At 40.3% G+C, this 24918-nt stretch overlaps 1 non-coding gene across 1 annotated transcript; it reads left to right on the top strand.

The window, feature by feature from the left end:
* The first annotated feature begins 11016 nt into the window (after window positions 1-11016).
* On the top strand, window positions 11017-11110 carry TRNAI-UAU (transfer RNA isoleucine (anticodon UAU)). Its single transcript has 2 exons — window positions 11017-11054; window positions 11075-11110. It is a non-coding gene; the product is annotated as a tRNA-Ile (tRNA).
* The last annotated feature ends 13808 nt before the right edge of the window (window positions 11111-24918 follow it).

Here is a 24918-nt window from a genome sequence, read left to right as displayed (position 1 = left end):
CTAGCTGCTACAGGAGGGACTGGCTCCTATCTTGACTGTTTCAGGACACTAATGGGACTTGGCGTACTCTAGTCTTCTGGGGGTCAATAAGAACAAAGATGATGGTCTGTATGACAATAAAGATTTGAGAGGCTTGGGAGGCTGAGGCGGGCAGATTGCCTGAGCTCAGGATTTCGAGACCAGCCTGGGTAACACAGTGAAACCCTGTCTCTACTAAAATATAAAAAAAATTAGCCGGGTGTGGTGGCGTGCACCTGTAGTCCTATCTACTGGCAAGGCTGAGTCAGAAGAATTGTTTAAACCCAGGAGGCGGAGGTTGCAATGAGCTGAGACTGCGCCAGTGCACTTCAGCCAGAGCAACATAGCAAGACTCCATCTCCAAAAAAAAAAAAAAAAAAAAAAAAAAAGATTTGAGAGGCATCCAGTACCTCTGGTTGGACTGACTGGTGAGTTTCTTCTATATTAGGCCAGTCTGTGAAGACTGGGAGAGGTGGTTGTTTAATGTGCAGAAACCAATACACAGTCAAGAAAAGTAAAGAAATAAAAAAATATGTTCTAAACAAAAGAAAAAGACAAATCTCCAGAGATTGACCCTAATGAAATGGAGATAAATGATTTACCACATGGAGAATTCAAAGTAATGGTCATAAAGATGCTCACTGGGCTGGGTGTATTGGCTCATGCCTGTATTCCTAACACTTTGGGAAGCCGAGGCAGGTGGATCACCTGAGGTCAGGAGCTCAATATCAGCCTGACCACATGTTGTAAAACCCCCATCTCTACCAAAAATACAAAAAAAATTAGCTAGGTGTTGTGGCACACACCTGCAATCCCAGTTACTTGGGAGGCTGAGGCACGAGAATTGCTTGAACCCAGGAGGTGGGACTTGCAGTGAGCTGAGATCACACTGCTGTGCTCCAGCCTGGGCAACAGAGAGAGACTCTGTCTCAAAAAAAAAAAAAAAATCTTTGTTTCAAGATGGCCGAATAGGAACAGTTCCAGTCTACAGCTCCCAGTGTGAGCGATGTAGAAGATGGGTGATTTCTGCATTTCCACCTGAGGTACCAGGTTCATCTTACTGGGACTTGTTGGACAGTGGGTGCAGCCCATGGAGTGTGAGTTGAAGCAGGGCTAGGCATCACCTCACCCGGGGAAGCACAAGAGGTCGGGGAATTCCCTTTCCTAGCCAAGGGAAGCCGTGACAGATGGTAGCTGGAAAATCAGGACACTCCCACCCTAATACTGCGTTTTTCCAATGGCCTTAGCAAATGGCACACCAGGAGATTATATCCTGTGCCTGGTTCAGCGGATCCCACACCCACGGAGCCTTGCTCACTGCTACCACAGCAGTCTGAGATCCAATGGCGAGGTAGCAGCGAGGCTGGGGGAGGGGCATCTGCCATTGTTGAGGCTTGACTAGGTAAACAGCACAGCCGGGAGGCTCAAACTGGGTGGAGCCCACCACAGCTCAAGGAGGCCTGCCTGCTTCTGTAGACTCCACCTCTGGGGACAGGGCATAGCTGAACAAAAGGCAGCAGAAACTTCTGCAGACTTAAACATCCCTGTCTGATGGCTTTGAAGAAAGCAGTGGTTCTCCCAGCAAGATCTGAGAATGGACAGACTGCCTCCTCAAGTGGGTCCCTGACCCCTGAGTAGCCTAACTGGGAGGCACCACCCAGTAGGGGCCAACTGACACCTCATACGGCCAGGTGCCCCTCTGAGACAAAGCTTCCAGAGGAAGGATCAGACAGCAACACTTACTGTTCTACAGCTTCTGCTGGTGATACCCAGGCAAACAGAATCTGGAGTGGACCTCCAGCAAACTCCAACAGACCTGCAGCTAAGGGTCCTGACTGTTAGAAGGAAAACTAACAAACAGAAAGGACGCCCACACCAAAACCCCATCTGTACATCACCATCATCAAAGACCAAAGGTAGATAAAATCACAAAGACAGGGAAAAACCGGAGTAGAAAAGCTAAAAATTCTAAATATCAGAGCGCTTCTTCTCCTCCAGAGGAATGCAGCTCCTTGCCAGCAACGGAACAAAGCTAGACAGAGAATGACTTTGATGAGCTGAGAGAAGAAGGCTTCAGATGATTGGTAATAACAAACTTCTCCAAGCTAAAGGAGGATGTTTGAACCCATCGCAAAGAAGCTAAAAACCTTGAAAAAAGATTAAAAAAATGGCTAACTAGAATAAACAGCATAGAAAAGACCTTAAATGACCTGATGGAGCTGAATACCATGGCATGAGAACTACATGATGCATGCACAAGCTTCAGTAGCCGATTAGATCAAGTGGAAGAAAGGGTGTCAGTGACTGAAGATCAAATGAATGAAATGAAGCAAGAAGAGAAATTTAGAGAAAAAAGAGTAAAAAGAAACGAACAAAGCCTCCAAGAAATATGGGACTATGTGAAAAGACCAAATCTACGTCTGATTGGTGTACCTGAAAGTGACGGGGAGAATGGAACCAAGTTGGAACACACTCTTCAGGATATTATCCAGGAGAACTTCCCCAACATAGCAAGGCAGGCCAACATTCAAATTCAGGAAATACAGAGGATGCCACAAAGATACTCCTCGAGAAGAGCAACCCTAAGACACATAATTGGCATTCACCAAGGTTGAAATGAGGGAAAAAATATTAAGGGCAGCCAGAGAGAAAGGTCAGGTAACCCACAAAGGGAAGCCCATCAGACTTACAGCAGATCTGTCAGCAGAAACTCTACAAGCCAGAAAAGAGTGGGGGCCAATATTCAACATTCTTAAAGGAAAGAATTTCCAACCCAGAATTTCATATCCAGCCAAACTAAGCTTCATAAGTGAAGGAGAAATAAAATCCTTTACAGACAAGCAAATGCTGAGAGACTTTGTCACCACCAGGCCTGCCTTACAAGAGCCCCTGAAGGAAGCACTAAACATGGAAAGAAACAATCAGTACCAGCCACCACAAAAACACGCCAAATTGTAAGGACCATCAGCATTTTAAAGAAACTGCATCAATTAATGGGCAAAATAACCAGCTGATATCATAATGACAGAATCAAATTAACACATAACAATATTAACCTTAAATGTAAATGGGCTAAATGCCCCAATTAAAAGACAAAAGACACAGACTGGCAAATTGGATAAAGAGTAAAGGCCCATTGGTGTGCTGTAGTCAGGAGACCCATCTCTCATGCAAAAAGCCTCAGAGGCAAAAACTCCTCTCCTATTCAACATAATGTTGAAAGTTTTGGCCAGGGCAATCAGGCAAGAGAAAGAAATAAAGGGTATTCAAATAGGAAAAGAGGAAATCAAATTGTCTCTGTTTGCAGATGACATTATTGCATATTTATAAAACCCCATCATCTCAGCCCAAAATCTCCTTAAGCTGATAAGCAACTTCAGCAAAGTCTCAGGATACATAATCAATGTGCAAAAATCACAAGCATTCCTATACACCAATAACAGACAAACAGAGAGCCAAATTATGACTGAACTCCCATTCACAATTGCTTCAAAGAGAATAAAATGCCTAGGAATCCAACTTAGAAGGGATGTGAAGGACCTCTTCAAGGAGAACTACAAACCACTGCTCAACAAAATAAAAGAGGACACAAACAAATGGAAGAACATTCCATGTTCATGGATAGGAAGAATCAATATCATGAAAATGGCCATACTGCCCAACGTAACTTACAGATTCAATGCCAACCCCATCAAGCTACCAACGACTTTCTTCACAGAATTGGAAAAAACAACTTTAAAGTTCATACGGAACAAAAAAAAGAGCCTGCATTGCCAAGACAATCCTAAGCAAAAAGAACAAAGCTGGAGGCATCACGCTACCTGACTTCAAACTATACTACAAGGCTACAGTAACCAAAACAGCTTGGTACTAGTACCAAAACAGAGATATAGACCAATGGAACAGAACAGAACACTCAGAAATAATACCACACATCTACAACCATCTGATCTTTGACAAACCTGAGAAAAACAAGAAATGGGGAAAGGATTCCCTATTTAATAAATAAATGGTGCTGGGAAAACTGGCTAGCCATATATAGAAAGCTGAAACTGGATCCCTTCCTTACACCTTATACAAAAACCATAAAAACCCTAGAAGAAAACCTAGGCAGTACCATTCAGGACATAGGCATGGGCAAGGACTTCATGACTAAAACAGCAAAAACAATGGCAACAAAAGCCAAAATAGACAAATAGGATCTAATTAAACTAAAGAGCTTCTGCACAGGAAAAGAAACTACCATCAGAGTGAACAGGCAACCTGCAGAATGGGAGAAAATTTTCACAATCTACCCATCTGACAAAGGGCTAATATCCAGAATCTACAAAGAACTTAAATTTACAAGAAAAAATCAAACAACCCCATCAAAAAGTGGGCAAAGGATATGAACAAACATTTCTCAAAAGAAGACATTTATGCAGCCAACAGACACATGAAAAAATGCTCATCATCACTGGCTATCACAGCAATCCAAATCTAAACCACAATTAGATACCATCTCACACCCGTTAGAATGGCAATCATTTAAAAAGTCAGGAAACAACAGATGCTGGAGAGGATGTGGAGAAATAGGAATACTTTTACACTGTTGGTGGGTTGTAAACTAGTTCAGCCATTGTGGAAGACAGTGTGGCAATTCCTCAAGGATCTAGAACTAGAAATACCATTTGACCCAGCTATCCCACTACTGGGTATATGCCCAAAGGATTATAAATCATGCTACTATAAAGACACATGCACACAAATGTTTAGTGCAGCACTATTCACAATAGCAAAGACTTGGAACCAACCCAAATGTCCATCAATGACAGATTGGATTAAGAAAATGTATCACATATACACCATGGAATACTATGCAGCCTAAAAAAAGGATGAGTTCATGTCCTTTGTAGGGACATGGATGAAGCTGGAAATCATCATTCTGAGCAAACTATCACAAGGACAGAAAACCAAACACCGCATGTTCTCACTTATAGGTGGGAATTGAACAATGAAAACACTTGGACACAGGGTGGAGAACATCACACACCGGGGCCTTTCATAGGGTTGGGGGAGGGGAAGGGATAGCATTAGGAGAAATATCTAATGTAAACAACAAGTCGATAGATGCAGCACACCAACATGGCACATGTATACATATGTAACAAGACTGCACGTTGTGCACATGTACCCTAGAAATTAAAGTATAATAAAAAAGAAAGAAAGAAAGAAAAACTCTTATGAAACAATAAAAAATGATGGACAATCCAAAAAAAACAAAAAAAGATGCTCACTGGGGTCAAGAGATAAATTCATGACCAGAATGAGAATTTCAACAGAGAGATTAAAAAATTAAATAGTAACAAACAGAAATCACAGCACTAAAGTATACAATAACTGAACTAAAAAATTCAATAGCAGGGTTCAACAGCAGACTAGATCTAGCAGAAGAAAAGGATCAGTGAACTTGAAGACAGGTCATTAGAAATGATACAATCAGAGGGAAAAAAAGAAAAATTGAAAAAGAGTCAACATAGCTTAAGGGACATATGAGACACCAGCAAGGTGATCAACTGACAGCAATACAATAGTAATAGATTTCAATACCCCACTTTGAATAATGGATAGAACATGTGGCATGTGGACAGAAAAATCAATAAACAGCTAACTTGAAAAGTGCTATAGGCCAAATAGACCTACAAACATATTTAGAACTTTTCACTCAAAAGCAGGAGAATATTTCAGAAGCACACATGGAACATTCTCCAGGATAGATCATATTTTAAGTCACAAAACAAGTCTTAACAAATTCGAAAAGAGAAATCATACGAAGTGCCTTTTCCAACCACAATGGAATGAAGCCAAAAATCATTAACAGCAAGAAAACAGGAAAATTCACAAACACGTAGAAACTAAATAACATAATCTTGAACAACCACTGGGTTCAGTAGGAGATCAAAATAAAATTTTAAAAAAACTCCAGACAAACAAAAATGAAAATACAACTTACCAAAACTTATCGGATATAGCAAAAGCAATACTAAGAGGGAAGTTTATAGTGACAAATGCCACATTACAAAACAAGAAAGCTCTCAAATAAATAAACTAGATTTCAAGGGACTAGAAAGAAGAACAAACTAAACACAAAGTTAGCAGAAGAAAGAAAATAATAAAGATCAGTACAGAAATAAATCAGAGACTAGAAAACAATAGAAAAATAATAAACAAAACCAAGAGTTTTTTTAATATAAACAAAATTGACAAACCCTTAGCTAGATAAGGAAAAAAAGAGAAACTCATAAATAAAATAAAAAATGAAAGAGGGCATTACAACAGATGCCTCAGAAACAGAAAAGATCATAAGGGATTATTATGAACAATTATATGTGAACAAATTAAATAACCCAGAAAGAATGGATGAATTCCTAGAATAAATAGCTTACCAAGACTGGATCAAGAATACAAAGCCTAAACATTTTAATAACAAATACGGAGATAGAAGTAATAATAATTTTAAAACCTCCTGTCATAGTCTGTTTTGTGTTGCTGTAACAGAATAATTGAGGATGAGTAACTTATTTTAAGACAAAAAAAAAAAAAAAAAAAAAAGAGGTTTATTTAGCTCAGTTTGGCAGGCTGGGAAGTCCAAAATCAAGCATCCCATCTGGTGAGGGCCTTGTGCTGCTTCAACTAATGGTGGAAAGCAGAACAAAGGGGAAGTGAGTGTGTAAAAAGAGATGAAACACAAAAGGTAGCCTCACTTTATAATAACCTGCTCTCATGATAACTGAGACTGCATTAAACCCTTCATGACTGCATTAATCCCTCCATGATCCAAAGGCCTTTTAAAAGTCCCACCTCTTAGCACCATTACATTGGCAATTAACTTTGAGTGTGAGTTTTTGGGGGACAAACTACATACAAACCATATAGCACCTCCCAAAAAAAGAGAAGTTCAAGACCAGATGGCTTCACAGCTGAATTGTGACATATATTTAAAGAAAAATTAATACCAATCCTTCTTAAACCCTTCCAAAAATAGAAGTAGAGGTAATATTTCCAAACTCATTTTATGAGGCTAGCATCACTCTGATACCAAAGCCAGACAAAGCCTCCACAAGAAAACTAAACTATAGGCCAATATCTCTGGGTGAACATAGATGCAAAAATCCTCAATAAAATAATAGAAAACTGAATTCAACAACATATCAAAAAGACTATACACTGTGATCAGGTGGGGTTTATCCCTGGGATACAAGGGTGGCTTAAAATACCCAAATCAATCAATGCAATATATCACATTAACAGAGTGAAAGATAAAAACCATATCATCATAGATGCAGAAAAAGCATTTGACAAAGTTCAACATCCACTCAAGATAAAAACTCTCAACAAAATAGGTACAGAAGAAAATTACCTCAACACAAGAGGGCCATTTATTAATATCCCACAACTAACATCATAATCAATAGGGAAAAACTGAAAACTTTTCCTCTAAGATCTGGTGCAAGGCACAGATTACCACCATCTCCATTTCTATTCAACATAGCACTGGAAGTTCTAGCAAAAGCAATTAGACAAGAAAAAGAAATAAAGGGCATCCAAGTTGGAAAAGAAGAAGTAAAACTGTTTGCACATGGCATGAGTCTATATGTAGAAATTGATAAAAACTCCACCCAAAAATCTATTAAAATTAATAATTAAACAAAGCTGTAGGATATAAAATTAACATACAAAAGTCAGTTGTGTTTCTTTACACAAACAATCTACCTAAAAAGAAATTTTAAAAAATATCTACTACGATTGGTACAAAAATTTAATACTTAGGAATAAATTTAACCAAGGAGGTAAAAGATTTGTACACTGAAAACTAAAACGTTGATGAACGAAACTGAAAAAGACAAAGTAAATGAAAAGACTTCTGGATCAAAATAATTAATATTGTTAAAATGTCCATAATACTCAAAGCAATATACAGATTCAACACAATATCAAAATTCCAATATTTTCCACAGAAATAAAAACATTCTGAAACTTGCATAAAACCACAAAAGACCTTAAATATCCAAAGCAATCTTGGGAAAGGAAAACAAAGTTGGAGGCATCACACTACCTGACTTCAGAATGTACTATACAAAGGTATACAATCGAAACAGCAGGGCACTGACATGAAAACAGACACATAGACCGATGGAACAAAATAGAGAGCCCAGAAAGAAATCTACACATTTACAGTCAACTGATTTTTGACAAGGGCGACAAAAATACACACTGGGCAAAAGACAGCCTCTTCAATAAATGGTGTTGGGAAAATTGGGAACCCACATACAAAATAGTAAGATTACACCCTTATCTTACACCTTACATAAAATTCAACTCGAAATAGGTTAAAGACACAAACAGAAGACCTGAAATTGTAAAAATCCTAGAAGAAAATATAAGGGAAAACCTCCTTGACACTGGCCTTTGTAATGATTTCTTGGACAGGACACCAAAAGCTCAGGAAACAAAAGTGAAAGTAAACAAATGAGAATACATCAAACAAAATATCTGCACAGAGAAGAAAACATGGGCAAAACGAAAAGGCAACTATTGGTTGGCAGAAAATATTTGTAAATGATGTATCTGATAAGGAGTTAATATCCAAAACATATAAGGTATGTCCAAAACATATTGGACTGCTCAATAGCAAGAAAACCAAATCTGATTAAAAAATAGGTAAATAACCTGAACAGATATTTTCCCAAGGATACATAAAAATGGCCAATAGAAAAAATGCTCAACATTTCTAATCATCACGGAAATGCAAATTAAACCCACAATGAGACATCATCTCACACCTGTTAGAATCACCAATTTAAAAATATAAAAAAATAACAAGTGTTGGCAATGGAGAGAAAAGGGAACCCTTTTACATTGTGGGTGGGAATGTAAATTAGTACAGCCTTTACGGAAAACAGCAGTATGGCTGTTCCTCAGAAAATTACAAATAGAAATACCACATGATCCAGCAGTACCTTTTCTGGGTATATAATGTGAAAGTAAAATATCTTATGCCCCCAAAATCACAAAAGGAAAATTCAAGCTGGAAAGTGCTCAGGGCAAATTTGCCTCCCATTCTATTCAAAGTCATCCCTCCGCTCACTGAGATAGATGCATACTCTGATTGCCTCCTTTGGAAAGGTTTATCATAAACTCAAAAGAATGCAACCATTTGTCTCTCCCCTACCTGCGACCTGGCAGCCCCCTCCCTGCTTCATCCCCGCCTTTCTGGAAGGAACCAATGTACTTCTTACATATATTGATTGATGTCTCATGTCTCCCTAAAACGTATAAAACTAAGCTGTGCCCCGACCACCTTGGGCACATGTAGTCAGAACTTCCTAAGGCTGTGTCATAGGGGTGTGTCCTCAACCTTGGCAAAATTAACTTTCTAAATTAACTGAGGCCTGTCTCAAATTTTCAGGGTTCATATCCCCAAAGTAAATGAAATCAGGATCTCGAAGCAATAACTGCATGCCCATGTTAACTGAAACATTATTCACAATAACTAAGACATAGAATCAACCTAAGTGTGTGTCCACCAACGAATGGATAAAGCACATATGGTTTATATACACAATAGGATATTATTCATCCTTAATAAAGAAGATCCTGCTGTTTGCAACATGGATGAACCTGGATGTCATTATGCTAAGTGAAACAAGCCAGATACAGAAAGAAAAATACTGCATGATTTCATATGTGGATTATAAAAAAGTCAAATACATAGAAGCAGAGTAGAACAGTGGTTACCAGGGGTGGAGACGTGTGGAAATGGTTGAAATGTTGGTCAAAGGATACAAAGTTGCAATTCTGTAGGATGAATAAGTCTAGAGGCGTAATGCATAGCATAACTATAGTTAATACTGCATTGTGCATTGGAAACTTGTGAAGAGTACATTTCATGTGCTCTCACCACTTACACAAAATAGTAACTGTGAAGATATGTATTATGTTAATTAGCTTGACTGTAGAAATCATTTCACTGTGTACATGTATCAAAACATCATGTTGTACACCTTGAAGATACAGTTTTTATTTTTAGAACACTGTTTGGGATTAAAAGACCAGCTAATTCTGCCTTAATCTCTCATTCTCATCCACAATGTCCACCCATAAGAAAGACGCCCGATACTCCGTGTAAACACACACTCCCCATCTCCAATACACATTTACCTTCTAGAGACAGCCCTTTTCCCCATCCTCTCCCCTTAAAACACTCTGAAGCACAAGGTCTTTAGCCTAGTAAGGCACTTTCTGAAAAACCTGGTTTAATCCAGCATAGAGGCCCAGTACGGGGCCTGCTTCAGTTGCTTTAGCCTAGAGATTTCAACTCCCAGGTCCCAGGGAGGGATGCTCCAAGGAAGAAATAGAGGCCCATTCCAGGGCTGTTTCTCGCAGACTAGCCGCAGAAAATGCAGCCCAGCACCACTTCCTTTCAGTAGCAACCCGTTTCCAACACGTTTGCTAAGCGGGAACGGAAGCGAGCGGAAAGGAACGGCTTTGGTAAATCCCACTTGAAGGATTTCGTAATCCTCCCAGGGATTCCCACCACCCGCACTCCACGCGCAGACGGCGGGCCTTCCTCCGACGCTGGGAGAAGGACCCTGGGAGAGGCAAGGGAAGGGCTCCGGAACCAGCGCAGTAGCGGGACGCTAGCCCGCCCACGCGGCGGCCACTGAAGGTCCTCCAGGGAACGCCTGAGGCAGTGGGAGCGTCCGCCCTTTCCCAGGTTTCCTTGGAAAGAAGTATTCGCTTTCGTTTCCGCAAACAAAGCATGCTCTGCGCTTTCAGGACCGGTGGCTCCCGTGGAGTCCGCAGCTGAACCCAGTCCGCTTCGCACGCGTCTGAGGGAGAAGCGGCCCCGGGACTCAGGGCGCGCGGCCGAGGAACTTGTGATGTGACGACCAGAGCCAACACGGCGGATGTTCCTGTGTAGGCCGTGTAACCAGTGACCGGAAGTAGGGGCTGTGTGCTCCAGTGGCGCAATCGGTTAGCGCGCGGTACTTATAAGGCAGTATGTGTGCGAGTGATGCCGAGGTTGTGAGTTCGAGCCTCACCTGGAGCATTGTTTTCCAACCCAAGATAGCATCACTTGAAGTGCCTTCCCCCCTGTAATCCTACTCCACCGTCTTTAACGTGTTTGGAATTGTGTACACAGTTTATTGTTATTGGTTTCCTTAGCCCTTTTAGAACCAAGCAAGGCCAATTACCAAAAAATCCATTGCGGTGCAGTGAGTTATCTACCTTCTATCTCCACTTTGTCCTGCATGTCGATCTGAGGTAAAGAACATCATCTCTTTACATCCTTCTTTCCACTTTGCTGTTAGGATCATCCATCATCGTTCCTCGGGAAGCCCCTGGCACATACTTACTGGTAAGAAACTTCCATCAGGTGATAAGCATTGAACTCCATTTAAGGAAACTTAAAAGTGGGAAATAGTAAAAGTTTCCTGTCGATTAAAACTCTGATTGAGGGGAGGGGGAGGACTGATTTCTGACGACAGTTTCCCCTCCAGTATTTTCCCCCACTTGATTTTACCCTGATAAAATCAACAGTCATGGACGATCTAGCAGCTTTTATCAAGTGAGAAACAGCACCTGGTGTCCCCAGGCATTCAACTACCTGGACTTGAAAAAGGATGAGTGATAATAGACCCAGAAGCCTGAAATCTTTAGAACAGCGTTACAAGAATAAGCATGTTGTTGTGGGTGAGTTGGGTAGGACGTAGATAGGGATTTTGACTTTAAAATATGCTTCCCCTCCCTATGACACTTGGGGTTTGCCTGGATATAGCTTTTATCATATGCTTCCCAACTCTTCACCAAGAGAGGGAATTGAACTGAGTAATTTGGAGTTGTTTTCCTAGCTATAAAGATTGCCATAAACCTGAAAGCACATGTGTCCCACTTGGGACATGTCACAGAGGTGAGTGGAATTAAGCTGAGCACAGATAACTCTCTCTTGAGGTCTGTATTCCTAAATGGGTCTTGCATGTATCTGGACATTGTCCAATCACAGAGTATCTCCTGAGAAAGGTTAGGGAGATCCCATTCAGGAACGCACCAGATGATAATAAAGTGAACACTTTCTCACTTTGTAGCGCTTGGTAAGCCACTGGAGTACCTTAAAAGCTATCAAAGCATAATCTTCAAATATATATATAGTAACTAATCATCAAATATTTATTTAAGTCACTAATGAGGAAAGGAGGAGTATGGTAAACTGATTGCAATAACAATAGAAAAGGCTGGTAAATGTATGGTCAGTGGGGGAAAAATAATGCAAGAGATTGCAAGTTTGAGTAAAAAACTAGCTAATGTCCTATGGGGCAGTGAAAACTATGGCCTTTGGGATTTTTTTTTCTAAAAGACAGAAACTAGTTGCATCTTTACTGGGTAAAAATCATTCAAAACTTAATCTTCTACATAATGACATTTAACCTTGTAATCTATTTTCTAATCAATAGTAAATAGTGACCTCCAAAAGTTGCATAACTCAGAGGATTACTTGCCCCTTCAGTGGGCTTGTTAGACAATGCTCTAGTATTATTTTGAAAGAGTACTAATATCTTTTTTTGCCTTATTTTTTTTCTGAATAGATTTAGCACCTTAATTCAATTATTTTATCTCTGTTCCTGATCAATTGAGGGTATTATTGAGTATCTGCAGAGAGTGTTTAAAAAATGTTGACTTTTGCCATAAAGAATTTTTGTGAACTGGCTTAAACCAATTTTGTGATAGACAACTTTTGTTGCTTTTGGTAGATGTCCGTCAGCAGCTTACTTTATAGTATAAAGTAAAGGATAGTTAGCTACAAGATACCAACAAGTTATAGTGATAGCAGATCTTCAACAAAATTTTGTACATATATAGTCACTTATTAGAAAGCAAGCAAAAAACAGTCACAAAACCTGTTCTCTAAGCTCAAAGAAGTTCCTATGGTTTTGTCATTTGTTTTTGTTGTTGTCATTGTTGTTTTACTAACTCCAAAACTACCTTTCATAAAAGCTTTGCTTGAGGCAAATGCAACAATATTTCAGAATCGAGATTCAGCCAAACATCTCTAAGAAGAAAACCTCTGGTCACAGCAGGACACAGGAATACTGACAGCTCCAGCCTAGGGCACCATCCCTCAAGTTAAAGGCTACAGAGCTCATTTAATTTTTATTCCCTTTGAACAGTATCTCTTAAATATTTAATTCATTTTGGGAACCACTAATTTACCCAGGGAGACTATATTTCTAATATTTGTTCCCTTCGTCCCATGGGATCTTTGTTTCTAATATATTAATTAACTAATTAACAAGGACAAATTTCATCAAAGAAACCCAGTATCCAATATTCCATTATGCTAATTATGACAGCCTCTGGTGTTTATCAAAAATAAAGAAAACTGAAGTTTTCTTTATTTCTTTATTTGCTTTGTTGTGTTTGTGCTGTGGCCCAGTATCCCATGAACTGTTTTCAGCTAATAACTGAATGCTTAAGGGATACTAAGACAGACAAAATTTCTGGGAGACCGAGGACTCCTCCGACAGCTGAATTTAACACTGCAAGGTGGCCTAGGTTGCTTCTATCCAACCTTCTTCCTTCTAATCTTGCACTGTGATCTGATGATTCTCTCAGCTGACATTTTCTCTGACAGGTATTTCCCCTAATAACACTTAATTTTGTCTTGATGTTTGGTTCTGGGAGGACCCAGCCTAGCACACTATTTTTATGAGACACTGCTAATTTATGCAGGACAAACTTTTTGCTGAGCAAACAAAACAAAACAACAACAACAACAAAATCACCAAATAATATACTGTCAGGTTCACGACTATGCCAATTGTCATGTTGAGGTCTGAAGGGAGTGGGTGGATGAACAGAAAGAACACTTGGGGAGCCACAGGCAGGTGAAATGTTTTATTCAGCAGTAGCTCTCATCAACAGCTTACTCACACTAGCTCTCTCACACTGTCTACCTTGTCTGGCTGTCTGCTGCAGCTCTGCAGCTCCTCTCAGCAGCCCCCTTCCACACACAGCTGCATGGCCGGCTCTCCCCTGCCTTCAGGGTCATCAGCTTAACTCTTTCTCTCTCTGGGCACAAGAGAGAGTTGTGCTGTGTCCTGGCTCCCCACTGTCTATCTGCAAAGAGGGACAGCTTTCACTCTCTCTTTCTCTGGGCATGAGCGCACCTGCACAGTGTCAACAGGGCAATTATACATTTTACAGACAATAGTGGCTCAGAGCCAAGTGATGGTCTTCCCATGTTATGGCTACATAGTTGTGTTTATGGCTACATAGTTTTGTTTACATTATCCATGGAATTGTGCACCTGTGTTCCAAATTCGCTGAGTCATTCTGGCCCAGATGTCTGCCTTGGCCTATTCCTTGACCGAAGCACAGCCATGTTTCTTACATATACCTTTAGTTACTGGAGGAGTTAATGTAGAAAGTAATTTTCCCAACTTCTTAGCGAGTGTGCCAGCAGTTAACCAAATGGAATCCCTGCTGATCAGCATGAAGGGACTGGCATAGGCATTACCTAACGAAGTGTTAGAAATATTTTCATACGTAATATCATAAAATCATTTGTCAAGCTGGAACCTATGTAGAAGGAGAAAATAAAATCTGCCCAATAAAAGAAAAGGAAACAGGTCATGAGAATGAGAGTACTTTGAGTAGCTCTGATCTCTGGACTGGAATTATTTGCAAACCTGGAGGTCTGAAGGTAGGAGACACGCTTGTGATATTTATTCAGATGATAAGCCATGTACCCACTGTTCCAGCCCATGAGACTCTGAAAGATGATATCCCGAAGAGCCATGAGAGTGAGAAAAACCCACCTAACTATTTGCTTAGATGGTAGTATATAGCAATAACTAATATGTGGTCTAATTTCAGACCTGTTCATGCTATTAACTGTTCTAATGTAGTAGAGCAAGTTGGAGCTAATCAGAAAATTAAAGATCCAAAAGAGGAAGAGATAAGGAAGAACTTGCCATGCAGTCCGTAGTTTGAGCTTTCTCCACAAGGTGGTCCTGGGACTGATGGTGATGGCCTGGACCATGCTGAGGAGACAGGTGGTGCAGATGCAGAGGCCCCAAGCGACCCTCCCTAAATAAATTGTAGTTTTACAACCAGCATTATCTAAGAAGTTACTGAAATGAAAAGCTGACATTACATCTGAGATTCCTCTGGCACAAAGTGTCATTGCATTAGGAAAATCCAGGTGGATGAGAAGAAGGTCTATGGGTTTTTTCTTGGAACTCATGACAAACATGTACATATGCTCCACAAACAAAAAGAAATTCCCTCCAATGCCAGATCCAGTAAAAGAAATGAAGATTATCCCCTGGATGGAGTTATTCCAGATCATTCTCTGACTTCATGGACAAAACCAAGAGGAACCTTATAAGAAAAACAAATAAAGTAAGGATAACTAGTTTGTTCTGAATTGCTATACCAGAACACCTGAGACTGGATAGTTTATCAAGAAAAGAGGTTTGTTTAGCTTGTAGTTCTTCAGGCTGGGGAGTTTAAGGGCATGGGCTTGGCTTCTGGTAAAGGCTTTCATGCTATTTCATAACATGGTTGGGGGAAGTAGGCACATGTGAAGAATCAAAATCCAAGTGGTATCCTGGCTTTATAACAACTCATTCTCCTGCATTATACACCATCTACCTGATTCCACCAACGTCACTATTTTAGTCTGTTTTCTGTTTCTTATAACAGAATGCCAGAAACTGGGTAACTTATAAGAAAAGCAATTTATTTATCATAATTATGGACACTGAGAAATCCAAGGTCAAGTGGGCACATCTGATGGACACCTTTTTGCCGGTGGAAACTTTCTGCAGAGTCCTAAGGTGGTGCATGGCATTACATGACCAAGGGACTAAGCATGCTAGCTTGGGTTTCTCTTCCTCTTCTTATAAAGCCAGCAGGCCTAATCCCATGCTAACACATAATCCATTCACTCATTAGTCTATGAATGGATTAATCCATTCATCAACACAGAGCCCTCATGATCCAATCACTTCTTAAGGACCCCACCTATTAATACTTCCACATTGAAGATAACATTTTATTTTTTAAAATTTTTTTTTTCCCGAGATGGAGTCTTGTTCTGTTACCCAGGCTGGAGTGCAGAGGCGTGATCTTGGCTAACTACAACCCCCACCTCCCGGGTTCAAGCAATTCTCCTTCCTCAGCTTCCCGAGTAGCTGGGATTACAGGCACGTACCATTCCCAGCTAATTTCTGTATTATTAGTAGATGCAAGCTTTCATCATGTTGGTCAGGCTGGTCTTGAACTCCTGACCTCGTGATCTACCTGCCTCGGCCTCCCAGAGTGCTGGGATTACAGGCGTGAGCCACCGCACCCAGCCAGGATAACATTTTAAAATGAGTTTTGGAAGCGACAAATATTGAAACCATAGCAATTGCCTTCTGTATATGTTCACATATATGTGGCAATATTTCTCCCCACAATCCTACTATACTTCATGTATTTCCTAAAGAATAGTAAATTCCTACTCTGTAATCCTGAATATTATCTCCCCTCACTTCCAATATTCAACTAGCTCTATATTATCCTGAACATTGTGAATTCCCCTTCCAGATCTCCTGGATATAGCCCATGCATCCATCTCCCAATTCCTGTGAATATTGGTTGGAAACGGTTCACAGCTGGCACTTTCTCTAAAGAATTTCCCTTGACTGAAAGAGAGCAATCTCTACCAAGAGAACGAGCACTCTCTCTCTCCTTACTCAGAACACCTAGGCCAATTACTGACTGACATGGAAGGTCAAGCTTCCCCACAACTTCAACCTGTGGGTCCCTCTTTTATTTTGCTCCATAATCTCATAGACTGGAGGTGGCTGACATATTTTATTAGCTGAGACTGTATTGTGGGCCTAACGTTGCTCATCTGCCCAAACTTGCTTTATCCTCCACTTCCTCTAACTCCCCCAATAAATTATGTGAACACAAATTCCATTTTCAGAATCTGTATCCAGGGAACCCTGCCAAGATCAACATCCTGTTGATTCTATCTTTTAACACTTGTCTAATTTTACCATTTTCTTAATCAGAAATGCTACCCTAATATCTCATATTTTGATTGACATAATAGTTTTCTTACTCATTACTCTTCCTCCAGGTTTTTCCATCCATTTTCTGCTGGTCTGAGATTTCAAATTAGAAATCTGCCTATTTGAATTTATGTCTCATAATCCCTTGATAGCTTTATATCCATGCAAGAACATTTGTCTTCTTTTGATTTGTATAAAGCTTACACTTTTAGCCTCCTTTCTTATCAAACCCATACTGAATTTCGGAGGTACATTGAATTCCTGCAAAAAGTTTAATCTTTATACTTATCCATAGATATATGCACAAGCTCACTATGACAATATTTTACCTCTGCCACCACCCATTTCATAGCTACCTCCCATCCATCCGTCAGAAACCAATTTAGACTTGTTTTGTCTGTTAAACACTCACTGACCTCATAGTGCCAAATTGTCACTCTGCATTTCTCACTTTTCTTCTGCCACCTAACTGTGGAGACTCACTTTTCATCTAAGTCACCTGGCTATATGCCTGCAAAATAATATTCAATAAACAGTTCATAAATAAAAATCAAATAAGCATGTAGTTATGGTTGTTAAAGTGCATGTTAATCACAGAGATGAGGTTAGGAGCCAACTGGGGAGCAGCTGTTTGGGCAGAATCTTCTCTATGAATCTAGAGACTAGATGACATGGAGAACTCAAGTCAACCCATGTCTGATGACATTCATTAGGGACTTCAATGTCTTCCCAGATGTATATATAGGTTTAAACTTTAAGGCTGCCATTCTTGTTACCAGCTCCAGTAAGTCACATGTACCATCTTTCAAGAGCCACAATAAACTCTGACATATTTACGTTTACTCTCCCTGCATTGAAATGCTTCTGATTAATTAGTTATTTTCCAAACATACCATTCTGAGATACCCATAGCAGTTTTTGGAATGAGAATTTTGTCTTTGCTATCTAGAATAGGATGACAAATGGACTGGGCAAGTGATACTTTTATACTCACTCTGGTCACTGGGAGTGGGTGACAGGTCACACAAATTTCTTTTTTTTTTTTTTTTTTGAGACGGAGTCTCGCTCTGTTCCCAGGCCGGAGTGCAGTGACGCTATCTCAGCTCACTGCAACCTCCAACTCCTAGGTTCAAGAGATTCTCATGCCTCAGTCTCCTGAGTAGCTGGGATTACAGACACGTGCTGCCACACTCAGCTAATGTTTGTATTTTTAGTAGAGATGGAGTTTCACCATGTTGGCCAGGATGGTCTTGATCTCCTGACCTCATGATCTGCCTGCTTTGGCCTCCCAAAGTGCTGGGATTACAGGGATGAACCACCGCGCCCGGCAGGTCACACATATTTCTAAGAGATCTTTTGCAAGGCTTTTATAGCCAATATTTAAGGATCAATTAAAGGTAACCTGGAGAACATAGGGTATACCTCTTGGAGTTGTTTGGCAGAGCTTTTCTACATGAGAGATAGCATGACCCCAAAGTCAAGTGAGATAGCTGGCCAGGAGGGCTAGTGATGTTTAAATCTCTGCAGATATGGGTTTCATTAATTACATTGTTTTTCAAGTCTCTCTCTATATATACGTGTGTGTGTGTGTGTGTGTGTGTGGTTTTTGTTTTTGTTTTTGTTTTGGAGACAGAACCTCACTCTATCACCCAGGCTGGAGTGCAGAGGTGTGATCTTGGTTCACTGAAACCTCCACCTCCCAGACTCAAGTCCCAGCCTCCCGAGTAGCTGGAACTACAGCCGCACACCACTATGTCCAGCTAATTTTTGTATTTTTCGTAGAGATGGGGTCTTGCCTTGTTGCCCATATTGGCCTCAAACTCCTGGGTTCAAGTGATCCTCCCACCTCGACCTCCCGAAATGCTGGGATTACAGGCATGAGCCACTATGCCCAGTGCAAGTCTATAATTAAGGGGTGTGGCTTCAATATTAAGAAGAATTGCGGAAAGATTTAAACACTTTATAATGATATACATTAAGCCCACCTTAACTTCTAAAGCCTTTATTTATAACCAAGTGTATGTGAATCTCTAGCAAGCACTTTTCTATCAGATTTGAGGCCTTCAAAATGGGTTAAACTCAGACACTGTTCTGAATGAAGGACTTATGAACCTGCAAGAAAAATATGATAGATTAAAGAAAACATTTATCCAACAAATGTACCTGGATATTTCACCATATAATAGGCCCTGAATAAGATACTGGAAATTAAATAGAAAAGTACCATGTGGTTTCGCCATCAAGGGCTACTCACTGATAGAGAAAGATAGCATGTGGAAGAGCCAAGACAGATGTCTGTAGTGAGTGCCGTGGGAACACATGATGTCAGGAGAGTGTGGTCATTTAGAGGAGACACATGAGAAAGGGCTTTTATATAATGTGGCATTATGGTAGACCCAAAAGGAAAGGGTTTATGAATATCCACAGTTATGGGCTGTGAAAGGTAGAAATGGGTGAGCAGAAGGAACAAATGAAACTTCATAAGCAAAGGCATAGGGTTACCAAGGCGAGGTACAGGGAAGGGAAACAGAAAGTAGGTCACGTTGGCCCCACTGGATAGTACATGAATTGTGGGTGGCAGCCCATATGTTGGGCTCTCTTGAACAAATCTCTAATTTCTTGTAATTTGTTGTTCACACCACAGAACTAACATATATACTTTAAATGATTCTAATGAATGTATTAGCACTCCATGCTCCAGACACAATGAATGGTTTATAGTTTTAAAATGCATTTTTCTTGTTCATATTCCTGTGCATGTCAATGCCTCTGCTTGGAATCCAGCTTTCATATATGTGTTATATATGTATGAATATATAAATATATTTTTTTAAAAATCAAGATAACTTAAAAAAATCATCTTTTAAATGTCATTCATGTCATCTTTCTTGTAATGCCACCCTTAACATTAGCTAGATTTATTTTTTTATCTGCTGTATTTGCTGACACTTTTGACCAGTCTCTACTTAACACTTAGTCAACCCTAGTATTGTTGGCTTAGGTATCTCACAGCCTTATGTGATTGCTTCATGTAGTGAAATCTCAAAATGGAAATAACTATGTGAGGTAATGTATATGTTAATTAGCTAGATTTAGTCATTCCACAATGCATATATTTCAAAATATCATTACATATAATTTCATCTATTTTAAAAAAGAAGAAAAGAAAATGAAATACACATTAAAAAAAAATCTCAAAATTGAAGTTTTGGCTGAGTCATTAGGGCACACAGGCATTTGTTAATCATCTCTGAATGCCTCTTGGGCAGATCTGGTTTTACAGTTTTTGGATCCTGGGAGCCTACAACCTAGTCGGAGGCTTTTCAGTGGGTAAGAAAGTGCAGTTTAGAGAAGATTATGGGAAGAAATCAGAAGAGAGCTATATTGTGAACCCTGTCAAGTGAGAGGAGTGAAGGGTGATGCCACATCTAGAAGAGGACTTTTCCTCAACCACTTAGGAAACATGAAGTGTCTGCCTTGTGGTCGTTACACACGCGGGGTGTTGGGTGTGGGGGGACAGCTGGTGTCTGACTTGGGCTAATTAAAATGACAAAGGTCTCCCATAGCAGAGGAGAACGATGTAACTGGGATGTAAAGGTGCTAAAGGTGATGGGTGATCAATGCTGCAGACCTTTCAAGGACTAGGTTTGACAGTGCAGTAGGGATATCAGCCATGAAAGTGGTCCAACGTGCATGCACAGGGAACAGCCTGTGTGTATATCACAAGCAGCAGAATCACTGGGGTTTTCAGGAGTAGGTTTCCTGAAGGAGAAGCATTGCTTGCCCAGGGTGAGTTGCAGCTAGAAGTGCCCAGCAGAAATGCCTCCAAAGAATTTACAAAAGTGTCTCGGAGAGAATTGGTTTTAGTCAGATAAATAGTCCCTTTGTTCTCCTATGAGAACACATAAATAATAATTAAATAGATAAATATGAGTCAAATAAATAGTCCCTTTGTTTTCCTATCTGCTGTGAGGCAGGAGACGCAAAGAGAAAAAGCAGGCCACACCCCTAACTCAGCTTAAAGTTTCACACTCTGCTCAGAGGGAAGAAGATTGTACTCCTGATTGGAAGTGCTTTTGTGATTTAAACTGTCGTTAGGTAATTTTATTGCCTAAATCTGAAAAGAAAAATCAAGGATCTGCCTGAGTTGACATCAGGTATAAAGGACAGGAAACAAAAACAAAGTTTCCCTTATAATTACAACCATGGGATTTGCTATTTCCAATGTATCCACATTTTCAAGGCCTGTTTTCCTTTATAAGCCTGAAAACAACATGTCTTTTGGGTTGATGATAAAAGAAGCATTATGAACATGGCCATTAGACAAGCATAGGTATACATCCCTGATTTGGGAAGTTACTAGTTCCATGATTTGGGGAGCATGTGTTTTCTTCCCTGGGACTCTATTTCTTCATCTTTAAAATGGTTATAATATGATCCATATTGTGGACTATATTTATGCATTGCATTTTCCAGAACATCTTCCTCTTATATAGTGCTTGATACACAATTTAATAATAGGTGGCTCATGCTTGTAATCTCAACACTTTGGGAGGCTGAGGCGGGCTGATCACGAGGTCAGGAGATCAAGACTAGCCTGGCCAACATGGTAAAACCCTGTCTCTACTAAAAATACAAAAATTAGCCAGGCATGGTGACAGTCACCTGTAATCCCAGCTACTAGGGAAGTTGAGGTGGGAGAATTGCTTGAACTTGGTAGGTGGAGGTTGCAGTGAGCTGAGATTGTGCCACTGTACTCCAGCCTAGGTGACAGAGCAAGACTCCATTTCAAAAATAAATAAATAAATGAATAAATAAATAAATAAATAAATGTAAATAAATAAATAATAATTGGCGACTCACTACAACAACAAAAACAACACTGATTAACAAAAACTCACAAAGTTGTTAAATAGTTTGGTCAAGACCTGGAATATGTTCGTAAGGAATATTTCAATTCATTTTATTGACTTATTTTCCCTCCAAATACTTTGTTCCATCCCCTCGATCTTTTTTGTTTGTTTGTTTTGTTTGTTTTGAGATAGTGTTCTGCTCTGTTGCCCGGGCTAGAGTGCAGCCCGGTGCACTTAGACCTGCTGGGTTTAAGCAGTCCTCCCACCTCAGCCCTCAGCCACTTTCCCACCACAGCAGAGAGTACAGGCACGTGCCATCACGCCCAGTTAGTTTTTACTTTTTAATTTTTTGTAGAAATGAGGTCTCTCTATGTTATCCAGGCTGGTCTCAAACTCCTGAGCTCAAGCGATCCTCCTGCCTCAGCCTCTCAAGGTGCTAGAATTACAGGCATGAGCAACCATGCTCAGCATCTCATCCCCTCAATCTTTGTGATCATCCTCTTTGCTACTCCTCTGATCACTCCCTCCCAGGTCAACTTATCTAACTCCTGCTTCCCACCCTGACTGATATGCTCACTGTCTCTGAATCTCCTAGATGTTTATCCAGTGTCTTGGGTCTAGGAGATACAACTGCACAGATTCACAAGAATTAGTTTTGTTTTCAGTAACTCTAAAGTTCAAATCTTGGCTTTCTTAATTTGTATCTGCATATTACTTGACCTCTGTAAGACCCAATATTCTCATGTGTAAAATAAGGGCAGTGCTTTGTACTGTACTAGTCTCTAGTGAGGACTGAATGAGCTGATGTAGGAAGTGCTCATATATGTGCTTGGTAACTAAGTACTAAAGAATAATTTTCCATAAGGTAACTATTAGTATTATTATGATGTGTTCTTTACATCTGTCCTATTCCCCACATCTCAACAATTCTCTAAAAAAGTACACCATATTATGTTTTGGAGCTAGGGTGTTAATTTGAAGAAAAATGCAGAATAAATTTAAACATCCTCAGAATACTAAACCTTATTAAAGAAGACAAAAGTGCCACGTAAAGAAAAGGCCAAAGGGACACTAGAAATAATATGCATAGCTTAACTAAAAATTTCAACTGCTAGGAGAGAAAGTGCACAAATGCTGAGGGAAGACTGCAGAGGATAAGTGCTCCCACACATCTAGTCTGACATGTCATTGATGTATGATGTCACCTATACCCCTCTTCCTTGTATAAGAAGGGGCAGCTCCAGGCACAGTGCATCAAACACTGCTGTACAATGGCTCTGGCTCCCTTGTGGACCAAAAAGAAGCAGATGTTTCTGGATGTGAGTTGGGAAATGATCAGCCACCTTCTCCCTGGGCCCTGGCACCTTCCTCTTCTACAAATGACAGAGGACCTCAGACTCTTCTCTCTCATTGCCTACCCCTGACCAGCTCTGCCCTGGGCGGCCCCCTTGCAAAGCCAAAGGCAGCCCCAATCCACAGTTGTCAGGTACACTCACCTGGGGAGTCTGTGTAGCACGGCTCTGAGTGGCGGTTCTGACAGAGCAGCACCAGCCACGGCCTGTTTATATTTCTCCAAGACCCAATGCTCACGGGCAACTCCCGCTGGTGTCACAATGTCAACGTCATAATTTCTGACTTTGCCAGGGGAAAAGGGGTCCTTCTGCACAGTGTCAATCCCTGGGTACAACTCTACCCTCTCCCTGTGGCTCCATAATTTGCTGGGCCCGGAAGCATCTTGATCCTAATTATAGTAAATGTGCAGTAACGAGTAGAAGGCACTGTAATGAGGAACAGTTTACTAAGGTGTCTGGGTTTCTTCATTTTTACTGTATTCTCATCCTATCTCCTCCATTCATCACCAAAGCTCAGGAACCAATTTGGAAAAAAAAAAAAAAAAAAAAAAAGACCTGAGAATCTGGAGTGGTCACTTTCCAAACATTTTACAAGTGTATTCTACGTTGATAATGAAAGATCACTGATTGCCAAAATCAGAGCCTTCTCTTGGGGTTTAGTGTCTAGAACATGGCCAAAGTGGGGCCTCTGGTTGCTGGTACTGTCTGCTTCTTGATCCAGGTGCTAGTTTTATGCATATAAATTAGTTTACACAATTCACTGAGATATTCATTAATGATTTCTGCACTTCTTTGTATGCATATTTCATTTAAAAGTTCACTGCCAAATAAAATGTACTGTCACTGGCTCTGGAAGCTCATGCCCGGGAGTCAAGGTGCAGACTAGCTGAATAGGATATGCACAGCCCTGGCTATCAGGGTCCCTAATAGCTTTTCCAGAAATAGTTCCATTAGGCAATAAAGAGATGCAAAGAGAGGAAGACAGCTGATTTTGATATCCACCATCTAGCAATACGGCTTAGCTTAAATAATCTTTCTCTGATCTTCATGCATACCCTTCCCTTTTGAGTGACCATTACAGTTCTTGATGCAAAGGAATGCACTAAAATGAATTCCAGCTGAGACCTAAAGTTCAGGTAAATATTTTTCTAAACACAAGAGCACCTGTGCTTATGTCAGCTGAGTAAGGTAAGTGGTAGTTTAAAAAAACAACAATAACAAACAAACAAACAAACAGGGAAGAGAGGAGGACTCCTAAGGAATGGAATTGACCTGGTAGCAGAGGCTGGGGTCGGGCGGGGGGACGGTTTCTTTCACAATCCTGAATCATGCAGCATGATCATTGCAGTTTCCTCTGCTATTGCAGCCTGGGAGACACATTTCCCTCACTTAGATTTTTATTCAATTCTTACAAGCCCTCAATGTGATATCTGAGCTCCCTCTAACCTCAAGTGTGTGTGTGTGTGTATCACAACCACACATTATCTGCTATTTACAGAGCTTTTGAATCAGGATATTAAAAAATCTAGGCATAAGTAATTCCATTAGATGCACAATAGATTTTCAAAATTTTCTGCTAAGTGCATG

This window comes from Macaca fascicularis, chromosome 4 (genome assembly GCF_037993035.2).
Source record: "Macaca fascicularis isolate 582-1 chromosome 4, T2T-MFA8v1.1".
NCBI classification, from domain to species: domain Eukaryota; kingdom Metazoa; phylum Chordata; class Mammalia; order Primates; family Cercopithecidae; genus Macaca; species Macaca fascicularis.
The sequence above is the reverse complement of the archived record's forward strand: the minus strand, read 5'-3'. Positions and strand labels throughout refer to the sequence as shown.